Source organism: Aegilops tauschii, chromosome 7 (assembly GCF_002575655.3).
Source record: "Aegilops tauschii subsp. strangulata cultivar AL8/78 chromosome 7, Aet v6.0, whole genome shotgun sequence".
Taxonomy (NCBI): Eukaryota; Viridiplantae; Streptophyta; class Magnoliopsida; order Poales; family Poaceae; genus Aegilops; species Aegilops tauschii.
The window spans coordinates 551,833,529-551,845,530 of NC_053041.3; positions in this window are offsets into that span (position 1 = coordinate 551,833,529).

Consider the following 12,002-nt stretch of genomic DNA (forward strand, 5'->3'; position numbering starts at 1 on the left):
CATTAGTAACGACCCTTTAGTCCTGGTTCAAAAACCGGGACAAAAGGTCCTTACCAACCGGGACAATAGGCCCTTTTTCTACTAGTGCCTAATGATCCTTTTGAACAATATTTGCTAGACCATGGAAATGGTATGTTTATGAATGAAAGAAGGGAAATAGATGAAGTATTCTTTAAACAGGGACCTATTTTGAAACACAACCTGCCTGTTGAAATCCTAGGGGATCCTCCTCCTCAAGGAAATATGCCCTAGAGGCAATAATAAAGTTATTATTTATTTCCTTATATCATGATAAATGTTTATTATTCATGCTAGAATTGTATTAACCGAAAACGTAATACTTGTGTGAATACATAGACAAACAAAGTGTCACTAGTATGCCTCTACTTGACTAGCTCGTTGATCAAAGATGGTTATGTTTCCTAGCCATTGACATGAGTTTTCATTTGATTAACGTGATCACATCATTAGGAGAATGATGTGATTGACTTGACCCATTCCGTTAGCTTAGCACACGATCGTTTAGTATTCTGCTATTGCTTTCTTCATGACTTATACATGTTCCTATGACTATGAGATTATGCAACTCTCGTTAACCGGAGGAACACTTTGTGTGCTACCAAATGTCACAACATAACTGGGTGATTATAAAGGTGCTCTACAGGTGTCTGCGAAGGTACTTGTTGGGTTGGCGTATTTCGAGATTAGGATTTGTCACTCCGATTGTCGGAGAGGTATCTCTGGGCCCACTCGGTAATGCACATCACTATAAGCCTTGCAAGCATGGCAACTAATGAGTTAGTTGCGGGATGATGTATTACAGAACGAGTAAAGAGACTTGCTGGTAACGAGATTGAACTAGGTATTGAGATACCGACGATCGAATCTCGGGCAAGTAACATACCGATGACAAAGGGAACAACGTACGTTGTTATGCGGTCTGACTGATAAAGATCTTCGTAGAATATGTGGGAGCCAATATGAGCATCCAGGTTCTGCTATTGGTTATTGACCGGAGACGTGTCTCGGTCATTTCTACATAGTTCTCGAACCCGTAGGGTCCGCACGCTTAAAGTTTTGATGACAGTTATATTATGAGTTTATATGTTTTGATGTACCAAAGGTTGTTCGGAGTCCCGGATGTGATCACAGACATGACGAGGAGTCTCGAAATGGTCGAGACGTAAAGATCGATATATTGGACGACTAAGTTTGGACACCGAAAAGGTTTCGGAAGGTTTCGGACATTTATCGGAGTACTGGGGGTTACCCTAGTGGAGAGAGAGAGGGGCCGGCCAGGGCAAGAGGCGCGCCCCCTCCGCTTGAGTCCGAATAAGACAAGGAAGGCGGGGCGGCGCCCCCCTTGCATTTCCCCTCTCCCACTCCTTCCTTCCCCCTCCTTCTTGGACTAGGAAAGGGAGGGGCAAACCTACTTGGAGTAGGTTTCCCCCTCCTAGGGCGCGCCACCCCCTTGGCCGGCCCTCTCCTCCTCCCCCCCTTTATATACGGAGGAGGGGGCACCCCATAGACACAACAATTGATCATTGATCTCTTAGCCGTGTGCGGTGCCCCCCTCCACCAGAATCCACCTCGATAATATCGTAGCGGTGCTTAGGCGAAGCCCTGTGTCGGTAGAACATCATCATCGTCACCACGCCGTCGTGCTGACGAAACTCTCCCTCAAAGCTCGGCTGGATCGGAGTTCGAGGGACGTCATCGAGCTGAACGTGTGCTGAACTCAGAGGTGCCGTGCGTTTGGTACTTGATCGGTCGGATCGTGAGGACGTACGACTACATCAACCGCGTTGTGCTAACGCTTCCGCTTTCGGTCTACGAGGGTACATGGACAACACTCTCTCCTCTCGTTGCTATGCATCACCATGATCCTGTGTGTGCGTAGGAAATTTTTTGAAATTACTACATTCCCCAACAGTGGCATCCGAGCCAAGCTTTATGCGTAGATGTTATATGCACGAGTAGAACACAAGTGAGTTGTGGGCGATATAAGTCATACTGCTTACCAGCATGTCATACTTTGGTTCGGCGGTATTGTTGGATGAAGCGGCCCGGACCGACATTACGCGTACGCTTACACGAGACTGGTTTGACCGCCGTGCTATGCACACAGGTGACTAGCGGGTGTCAGTTTCTCCAACTTTAGTTGAACCGAGTGTGGCTACGCCCGGTCCTTGCGAAGGTTAAAACAGCACCAACTTAACAAACTATCGTTGTGGTTTTGATGCGTAGGTAAGAACGGTTCTTGCTCAGCCCGTAGCAGCCACGTAAAACTTGCAACAACAAAGTAGAGGACGTCTAACTTGTTTTTGCAGGGCATGTTGTGATGTGATATGGTCAAGGCATGATGCCATATTTTATTGTATGATATGATCATGTTTTGTAACCGAGTTATCGGCAACTGGCAGGAGCCATATGGTTGTCGCTTTATTGTATGCAATGCAAACGCCCTGTAATGCTTTACTTTATCACTAAGCGGTAGCGATAGTTGTAGAAGCATAAGTTGGCGAGACAACAATGATGCTACGATGGAGATCAAGGTGTCACGCCGGTGACGATGGTGATCATGACGGTGCTTCGGAGATGGAGATCACAAGCACAAGATTATGATGGCCATATCATATCACTTATATTGATTGCATGTGATGTTTATCTTTTATGCATCTTATCTTGCTTTGATTGACGGTAGCATTATAATATGATCTCTCCCTAAATTATCAAGGTATAAGTGTTCTCCCTGAGTATGCACCGTTGCGAAAGTTCTTCGTGCTGAGACACCACGTGATGATCGGGTGTGATAGGCTCTACGTTCAAATACAACGGGTGCAAAACAGTTGCACACGCGGAATACTCAGGTTAAACTTGACGAGCCTAGCATATAACATATATGGCCTCGGAACACTGAGATCGAAAGGTCGAGCGTGAATCATATAGTAGATATGATCAACATAGTGATGTTCACCATTGAAACTACTCCATCCACGTGATGATCGGACATGGTTTAGTTGATATGGATCACGTGATCACTTAGAAGATTAGAGGGATGTCTATCTAAGTGGGAGTTCTTAAGTAATATGATTAATTGAACTTAAATTTATCATGAACTTAGTCCTGGTAGTATTAGCATATCTATGTTGTAGATCAATAGCTCGCGTTTAGCTCCCCTGTTTATTTTGACATGTTCCTAGAGAAAACTAAGTTGAAAGATGTTAGTAGCCATGATGCGGACTTGGTCCGTGATGTGAGGATTATCCTCATTGCTGCACAGAAGAATTATGTCCTTGATGCACCGCTAGGTGACGAACCTATTGCAGGAGCATATGCAGACGTTATGAATGTTTGGCAAAGCTCGGTATGATGACTACTTCATAGTTTAGTGCACCATGCTTTACGGCTTAGAACCGGGACTTCAAAAATGTTTTGAACGCCACGGAGCATATAAGATGTTCCAAGAGTTGAAATTAGTAATTCAGACTCATGCCCATGTCAAAAGATATGAGACCTCTGACAGTACTTTGCCTACAAGATGGAGGAGAATTGCTCAGCTAGTGAGCATGTGCTCAGAATGTCTGAGTACTACAATCACTTGAATCAAGTGGGAGTTAATCTTCCAGATAAGAAAGTGATTGACAGAGTTCTCTAGTCACTATCACCAAGTTACTAGAACTTCGTAATGAACTATAATATGCAAGGGATAAATTGAAACGATTCCCAAGCTCTTCGTGATGCTGAAATCGACGAAGGTAGAAATCAAGAAAAGCATCAAGTGTTGATGGTTGACAAGACCACTAGTTTCAAGAAAAGGGCAAAGGGAAGAAGGGGAACTTCAAGAAAAACGGCAAGCAAGTTGCTACTCAAGTGAAGAAGCCCAAGTCTGTCCCTAAGCGTGAGACTAAGTGCTTCTACTGCAAAGGGACTGGTCACTGGAAGCGGAACTGCCCCAAGTATTTGGCGGATAAGAAGGATGGCAAAGTGAACAAAGGTATATTTGACATACAGATTATTGATGTGTATTTTACTAGTGTTCGTAGCAACCCCTAGATATTTGATACTGGTTCAGTTACTAAGAGTAGTAACTCGAAACAGGAGTTGTAGAATGAATAGAGACTAGTTAAGGATGAAGTGACGATGTGTGTTGGAAGTGGTTCCAGGATTGATATGATCATCATCGCACGCTCCCTACACTTTCGGGATTAGTGTTGAACCTAAATAAGTGTTATTTGGTGTTTGCGTTGAGCATGAATATGATTTGATCATGTTTATTGCAATACGGTTATTCATTTAAGTTAGAGAGTAATTGTTGTTCTATTTACATGAATAAAACCTTCTATGGTCATACACCTAATGAAAATGGTTTGTTGGATCTCGATCGTAGTGATACACATGTTCATAATATTGAAGCCAAAAGATGCAAAGTTAATAATGATAGTGCAACTCATTTGTGGCACTGCCGTTTAGGTCATATTGGTGTAAAGTGCATGAAGAAACTCCATGCTGATGGGATTTTGGAATCACTTGATTATGAATCACTTGATGCTTGCGAACCATGCCTTATGGGCAAGATGACTAAAGACTCCATTCTCCGGAACAATGGAGCGAGCAACTGACTTATTGGAAATAATACATACTGATGTATGCGATCTGATGATTGTTGAGGCTCGCGACGGGTATCGTTATTTTCTGACCTTCACATATGATTTGAGCAGATATGGGTATATCTACTTGATGAAACATAAGTCTGAAACATTTGAAAAGTTCATATAATTTCAGAGTGAAGTGGAAAATCATCGTAACAAGAATATAAAGTTTCTACGATCTGATCGTGGAGGAGAATATTTGAGTTACGAGTTTGGTCTTCATTTGAAACAATGCGGAATAGTTTCGCAACTCACGCCACCTGGAACACCACAGCGTAATGGTGTGTCCGAACATCGTAACCATACTTTATTAGATATGGTGCAATCTGTGATGTCTCTTACCGATTTACCACTATCGTTTTGGGGTTATGCATTAGAGACAGCTGCATTCACGTTAAATAGGGCACCATCTAAATCCGTTGAGATGATACATTATGAACTTTGGTTTGGCAAGAAACCAAAATTTGTTGTTTCTTAAAATTTGGGGCTGCGATGCTTATGTGAAAAAGTTTCATCCTGATAAGCTCAAACCCAAATCGGAGAAATGTGTCTTCATAGGATACCCAAAGGAGACAGTTGGGTACACCTTCTATCACAGATCCGAAGGCAAGATATTCGTTGCTAAATTTGGAATCTTTCTAGAGAAGGAGTTTCTCTCGAAAGAAGTGAGTGGGAGGAAAGTAGAACTTGATGAGGTAACTGTACCTGCTCCCTTATTGGAAAGTAGTTCATCACAGAAATTTGTTCATGTGACTCCTACAGCAATTAGTGAGGAAGCTAATGATGATGATCATATAACTTCAAATCAAGTTACTACCAAACCTCGTAGGTCAACCAGAGTGAGATCCGCACCAGAGTGGTACGGTAATCCTGTTCTGGAGGTCATGTTACTTGACCATGACGAACCTACGAACTATGAGGAAGCGATGATGAGCCCAGATTCCGCGAAATGGCTTGAGGCCATGAAATCTGAGATGAGATCCATGTATGAGAACAAAGTATGGACTTTGATTGATTTGCCCAATGATCGGCGAGCCATTGAGATTAAATGGATCTTCAAGAGGAAGACGGACGCTGATAGTAGTGTTACTATCTACAAAGCTAGAATTGTCGCAAAAAGTTTTCGACAAGTTCAAGGTGTTGACTACGATGAGATTTCTCACTCGTATCTATGCTTAAGTCTGTCCAAATCATGTTAGCAATTGCCGCATTTTATGAAATCTGGCAAATGGATAAACAAAACCGCATTCCTTAATGGATTTATTAAAGAAGAGTTGTATATGATACAACCCGAAGGTTTTGTCAATCCTAAAGGTGCTAACAAAATATGCAAGCTCCAGCGATCCATCTATGGACTGGTGCAAGCATCTCGGAGTTGGAATATACGCTTTGATAAGTTGATCAAAGGATATAGTTTTATACAGACTTGCGGTGAAGCCTGTATTTACAAGAAAGTGAGTGGGAACACTACAGCATTTCTGATAAGTATATGTGAATGACATATTGTTGATCGGAAATAATGTAGAATTATTCTGCAAAGCATAAAGGAGTGTTTGAAAGGAGTTTTTTCAAAGAAAGACCTCGGTGAAGCTGCTTACATATTGAGCATCAAGATCTATAGCGATAGATCAAGACGCTTGATAAGTTTTTCAATGAGTACATACCTTGACAAGATTTTGAAGCAGTTCAAAATGGAACAGTCAAAGAAAGAGTTCTTGCCTGTGTTACAAGGTGTGAAATTGAGTAAGACTCAAAGCCCGACCACGGCAGAAGATAGAACGAGAATGAAAGTCATTCCCTATGCCTTGGCCATAGATTCTATAAAGTATGTCATGCTGTGTACCAGATCTATTGTATACCCTACACTGATTTTGGCAAGGGAGTACAATAGTGATCTAGGAGTAGATCACTGGACAGCAGTCAAAATTATCCTTAGTGGAATAAGGATATGTTTCTCGATTATGGAGGTGACAAAAAGGTTCATCGTAAAGGGTTACTTCGATGCAAATTTTGACACTGATAAAGATGACTCTAAGTCTCAATCTGGATACATATTGAAAGTGGGAGCAATTAGCTAGAGTAGCTCCGTGCAGAGCATTGTTGACATACAAATTTGCAAAATACATACGGATCTGAATGTGGCAGACCCGTTGACTAAACTTCTCTCACAAGCAAAACATGATCACACCTTAGTACTCTTTGGGTGTTAATCACATAGCGATGTGAACTAGATTATTGACTCTAGTAAACCCTTTGGGTGTTGGTCACATGATGATGTGAACTATGGGTGTTAATCACATGGTGATGTAAACTATTGGTATTAAATCACATGGTGATGTGAACTAGATTATTGACTCTAGTGCAAGTGGGAGACTGAAGGAAATATGCCCTAGAGGCAATAATAAAGTTATTATTTATTTCCTTATATAATGATAAATGTTTATTATTCATGCTAGAATTGCATTAACCAGAAACATAATACTTGTGTGAATACATAGACAAACAAAGTGTCACTAGTGTGCCTCTACTTGACTAGCTCGTTGATCAAAGATGGTTATGTTTCCTAGCAATTGACATGAGTTGTCATTTGATTAACGTGATCACATCATTAGGAGAATGATGTGATTGACTTGACCCATTCCGTTAGCTTAGCACACGATCGTTTAGTATTCTGCTATTGCTTTCTTCATGACTTATACCTGTTCCTATGACTATGAGATTATGCAACTCCCATTTACCGGAGGAACACTTTGTGTGCTACCAAACATCACAACGTAACTGGGTGATTATAAAGCTGCTCTACAGGTGTCTCCGAAGGTACTTGTTGGGTTGGCGTATTTCGAGATTAGGATTTGTCACTCCAATTGTAGGAGAGGTATCTTTGGGCCCACTCGGTAATGCACATCACTATAAGCCTTGCAAGCATTGCAACTAATGAGTTAGTTGCGGGATGATGTATTACAGAACGAGTAAAGAGACTTGCCGGTAACGAGATTGAACTAGGCATTGAGATACCGACGATCGAATCTCGGGCAAGTAACATACCGATGACAAAGGGAACAACGTATGTTGTTATGCGATCTGACCGATAAAGATCTTCGTAGAATATGTGGGAGCCAATATGCGTGTCTCGGTCATGTCTATATAGTTCTCGAACCCGTAGGGTCTGCACGCTTAAAGTTTCGATGACAGTTATATTATGAGTTTATATGTTTTGATGTACCGTAGGTTGTTCGTTGTCCCGGATGTGATCACATACATGACGAGGAGTCTCGAAATGGTCGAGATGTAAAGATCGATATATTGGACGGCTATTTTTGGACACCGGAAAGGTTTCGGACATTTATCGGAGTACCGGGGGTTACCAGACCCCCCCCCCCCCGAGAACTAATGGGCCTTGTTGGGCCCTAGTGGAGAGAGAGAGGGGCCGGCCAGGGCAAGAGGTGCGCCCCCTCCCCTTGAGTCCGAATAGGAAAAGGAAGGGGGGTGGCGCCCCCCTTGCCTTTCCCCTCTCCCACTCCTTCCTTCCCCCTCCTTCTTGGACTAGGAAAGGGAGGGGCAAACCTACTTGGAGCAGGTTTCCCCCTCCTAGGGCACGCCACCCCCTTGGCCGGCCCTCTCCTCCTCCCCCCTTTATATACAGAGGAGGGGGGCACCCCATAGACACAACAATTGATCATTGATCTCTTAGCCGTCTGCGGTGCCCCCCTCCACCAGAATCCACCTCGATAATATCGTAGCGGTGCTTAGGCGAAGCCCTGCATCGGTAGAACATCATCATCATCACCATGCCAGCGTGCTGACGAAACTCTCCCTCAAAGCTCGGCTGGATCGGAGTTCGAGGGACGTCATCGAGCTGAACGTGTGCTGAACTCGGAGGTGTCGTGCGTTCGGTACTTGATCGGTCGGATCGTGAAGACGTACGACTACATCAACCGCGTTGTGCTAACGCTTCCACTTTCGGTCTACGAGGGTACGTGGACAACACTCTCTCCTCTCGTTACTATGCATCACCAAGATCCTGTGTGTGCGTAGGAAATTTTTTGAAATTACTACGTTCCCCAACACCTCCACCCAAGGGTGATCCCGTGTTTGAGCTTAAAACATTACCTGATACTCTTAAATATGCTTATCTTGATGAGAAAAAGATATATCCTACTATTATTAGTGCTAACCTCTCAGAGCATGAAGAAAAGAAATTATTGAAAACTCTGAAGAAGCACCGTGCTGCTATTAGATATACTCTTGATGATCTTAAGGGCATTAGTCCCACTCTATGCCAGCACAAAATAAAATTGGAGAAAGATGCTAAACCGGTTGTTGATCACCAACGACGGTTAAGTCCTAAGATGAAAGAAGTGGTTAGAAAAGAAATACTAAAGCTTCTAGAGGCAGGTATAATTTATCCCGTTGCTGATAGTCAGTGGGTAAGTCCTGTCCATTGTGTCCCTAAGAAGGGAGGTAGTACTGTTGTTCCTAATGATAAAGATGAATTGATCCCACAAAGAATCGTTACAGGTTATAGAATGGTAATTGATTTCCGCAAATTAAATAAAGCTACTAAAAAGGATCATTAACCTTTACCCTTATTGATCAAATGCTAGAAAGATTATCCAAACATACACATTTTTGCTTTCTAGATGGTTATTCCGGTTTCTCTCAAATACCCGTGTCAAAACAGGATATAGAAAAGACCACTTTTACTTGCCCTTTCGGTACCTTTGCTTATAGACGTATGCCTTTTGGTTTATGCAATGCACCTGCTACCTTTCAAAGATGCATTATGGATATATTCTCTGATTTTTGTGAAAAGATTGTTGAGGTTTTCATGGATGATTTCTCCGTATATGGAACTTCTTTTGATGATTGCTTGAGCAACCTTGATCGAGTTTTGCAGAGATGTGAAGAAACTAATCTTGTCTTGAATTGGGAAAAGTGCCACTTTATGGTTAATGAAGGTATTGTCTTGGGGCATAAAATTTCTGAGAGAGGTATTGAAGTTGATAAAGCCAAAGTTGATTCTATTGAAAAGATGTCGTGTCCTAAGGACATCAAAGGTTTAAGAAGTTTCCTTGGTCTTGTCGGTTTTTATAGGAGGTTCATTAAGGACTTCTCAAAAATTTCTAGGCCTCTGACTAATCTCTTACAAAAAGATATTCCTTTTGTCTTTGATGATGATTGTGTAGAAGCATTTGAAATACTTAAGAAAGCTTTGTTCAGCCACCTGATTGGAATTTAACCTTTGAAAGTATGTGTGATGCTAGTGATTATGCCGTAGCTGCTGTTCTAGGACAAAGAGTTGATAAGAAATTAAATGTTATCCAATATGCTAGTAAAACTCTAGACAGTGCCTAGAGAAATTATGCTACTACTGAAAAGGAATTTTTAGCAGTTGTATTTGCTTGTGATAACTTCAGACCTTATATTGTTGATTCCAAAGTAACTGTTCACACTGATCATGCTGCTATTAAATATCTTATGGAAAAGAAAGATGCTAAACCTAGAGTTATTAGATGGGTTCTCTTGCTAAAAGAATTTGATTTGCATATTATTGGTAGAAAGGGAGCTGAGAACCCCGTTGCAGACAACTTGTCTAGGTTAGAAAATGTTCTTGATGACCCACTACCTATTGATGATAGCTTTCCTGATGAACAATTAGCTCTCATAAATGCTTCTCGTACTGCTCCATGGTATGCTGATTATGCTAATAACATTGTTGCTAAATTTATACCACCTAGTTTCACATACCAGCAAAAGAAAAAGTTTTTCTATGATTTAAGACATTACTTCTGGGATGACCCACACCTTTACAGAGAAGGAGTAGATGGTATTACTAGACGTTGTGTACCTGAGCATGAACAGGAACAGATCGTACGCAAGTGTCACTCCGAGGCTTATGGAGGACACCACGCTGGAGATAAAACTGCACATAAGGTATTGCAATTCAGTTTTTACTGGCCTACTATCTTCAAAGATGCCCGTAAGTTTATCTTGTTCTGATGAATGTCAAAGAATTGGCAATATTAGTAGACGTCAAGAAATGCCTATGAATTATTCACTTGTTATTGAACCATTTGATGTTTGGGGCTTTGATTATATGGGACCGTTTCCTTCCTCTAATGGGTATACACATATTTTAGTTGTTGTTGCTTACGTTACTAAGTGGGTAGAAGGTATTCCAACTAGTAGTGCTGATCATAACACCTCTATTAAGATGCTTAAAGAAGTTATTTTTCCGAGGTTTGGAGTCCCTAGATACTTAATGACTGATGGTGGTTCACATTTTATTCATGGCGCCTTTCGTAAAATGCTTGCTAAGTATGACGTTAATCATAGAATTGCATCTCCATACCACCCACAGTCTAGTGGTCAAGTAGAATTGATCAATAGAGAGCTCAAATTAATTTTGCAAAAGACTGTTAACAGATCTAGAAAGAATTGGTCCAAGAAACTTGATGATGCATTATGGGCCTATAGAACTGCATATAAAAATCCTATGGGTATGTCTCCGTATAAAATGGTTTATGGAAAAGCATGTCACTTACCTCTCGAACTAGAACATAAGGCATATTGGGCCATTAACGAGCTCAATTATGATTTCAAACTTGCCGGTGAGAAGAGGCTATTTGACATAAGCTCACTTGATGAATGGAGAACCCAGGCCTATGAGAATGCCAAACTGTTTAAAGAAAAAGTTAAAAGATGGCATGACAAAAGAATACAAAAGCGTGAGTTTAATGTAGGTGATTATGTGTTGCTATTCAGCTCTCGTTTAGGATTTTTTGCAGGAAAGCTTCTCTCTAAATGGGAAGGTCCATACGTTATCGAGGAGGTCTATCGTTTCGCTGCCATAAAAATTAACAACTTCGAAGGCACAAATCCAAAAGTGGTGAATGGTCAAAGAATCAAACATTATATCTCAGGTAATCCTATAAATGTTGAAACTAATGTTATTGAAACTGTAACCCCGGAGGAATACATAAGGGACACTTTCCAAAACGTTTCAGACTCCGAAAAGGAATAGGTATGTGGTACGGTTAGTAAACCGACTCCAAAACAGTTCTAATGATAATTTTTCTCTGTTTTGGAATATTTAAGAAAATAGGAAAATAAGAAGCAGTCCGGGAAGGACACGAGGCATCCACGAGGGTGGAGGGCGTGCCCCTGCGTCGTGGGCACCTCGTGTGCCCTCTGGACTTCGTTTTCTTGCATGATACGTCTTTTGGTCGGTAAAAATTCATTATATAATCTCCCGAAGGTTTTGACTCTCGTATCATGCAAATATCCTCTGTGTTTGTTTTGAGTTGTTTCTGTAGCAGATTTGGAGCAAGATGTCATCTCAGGATTCCG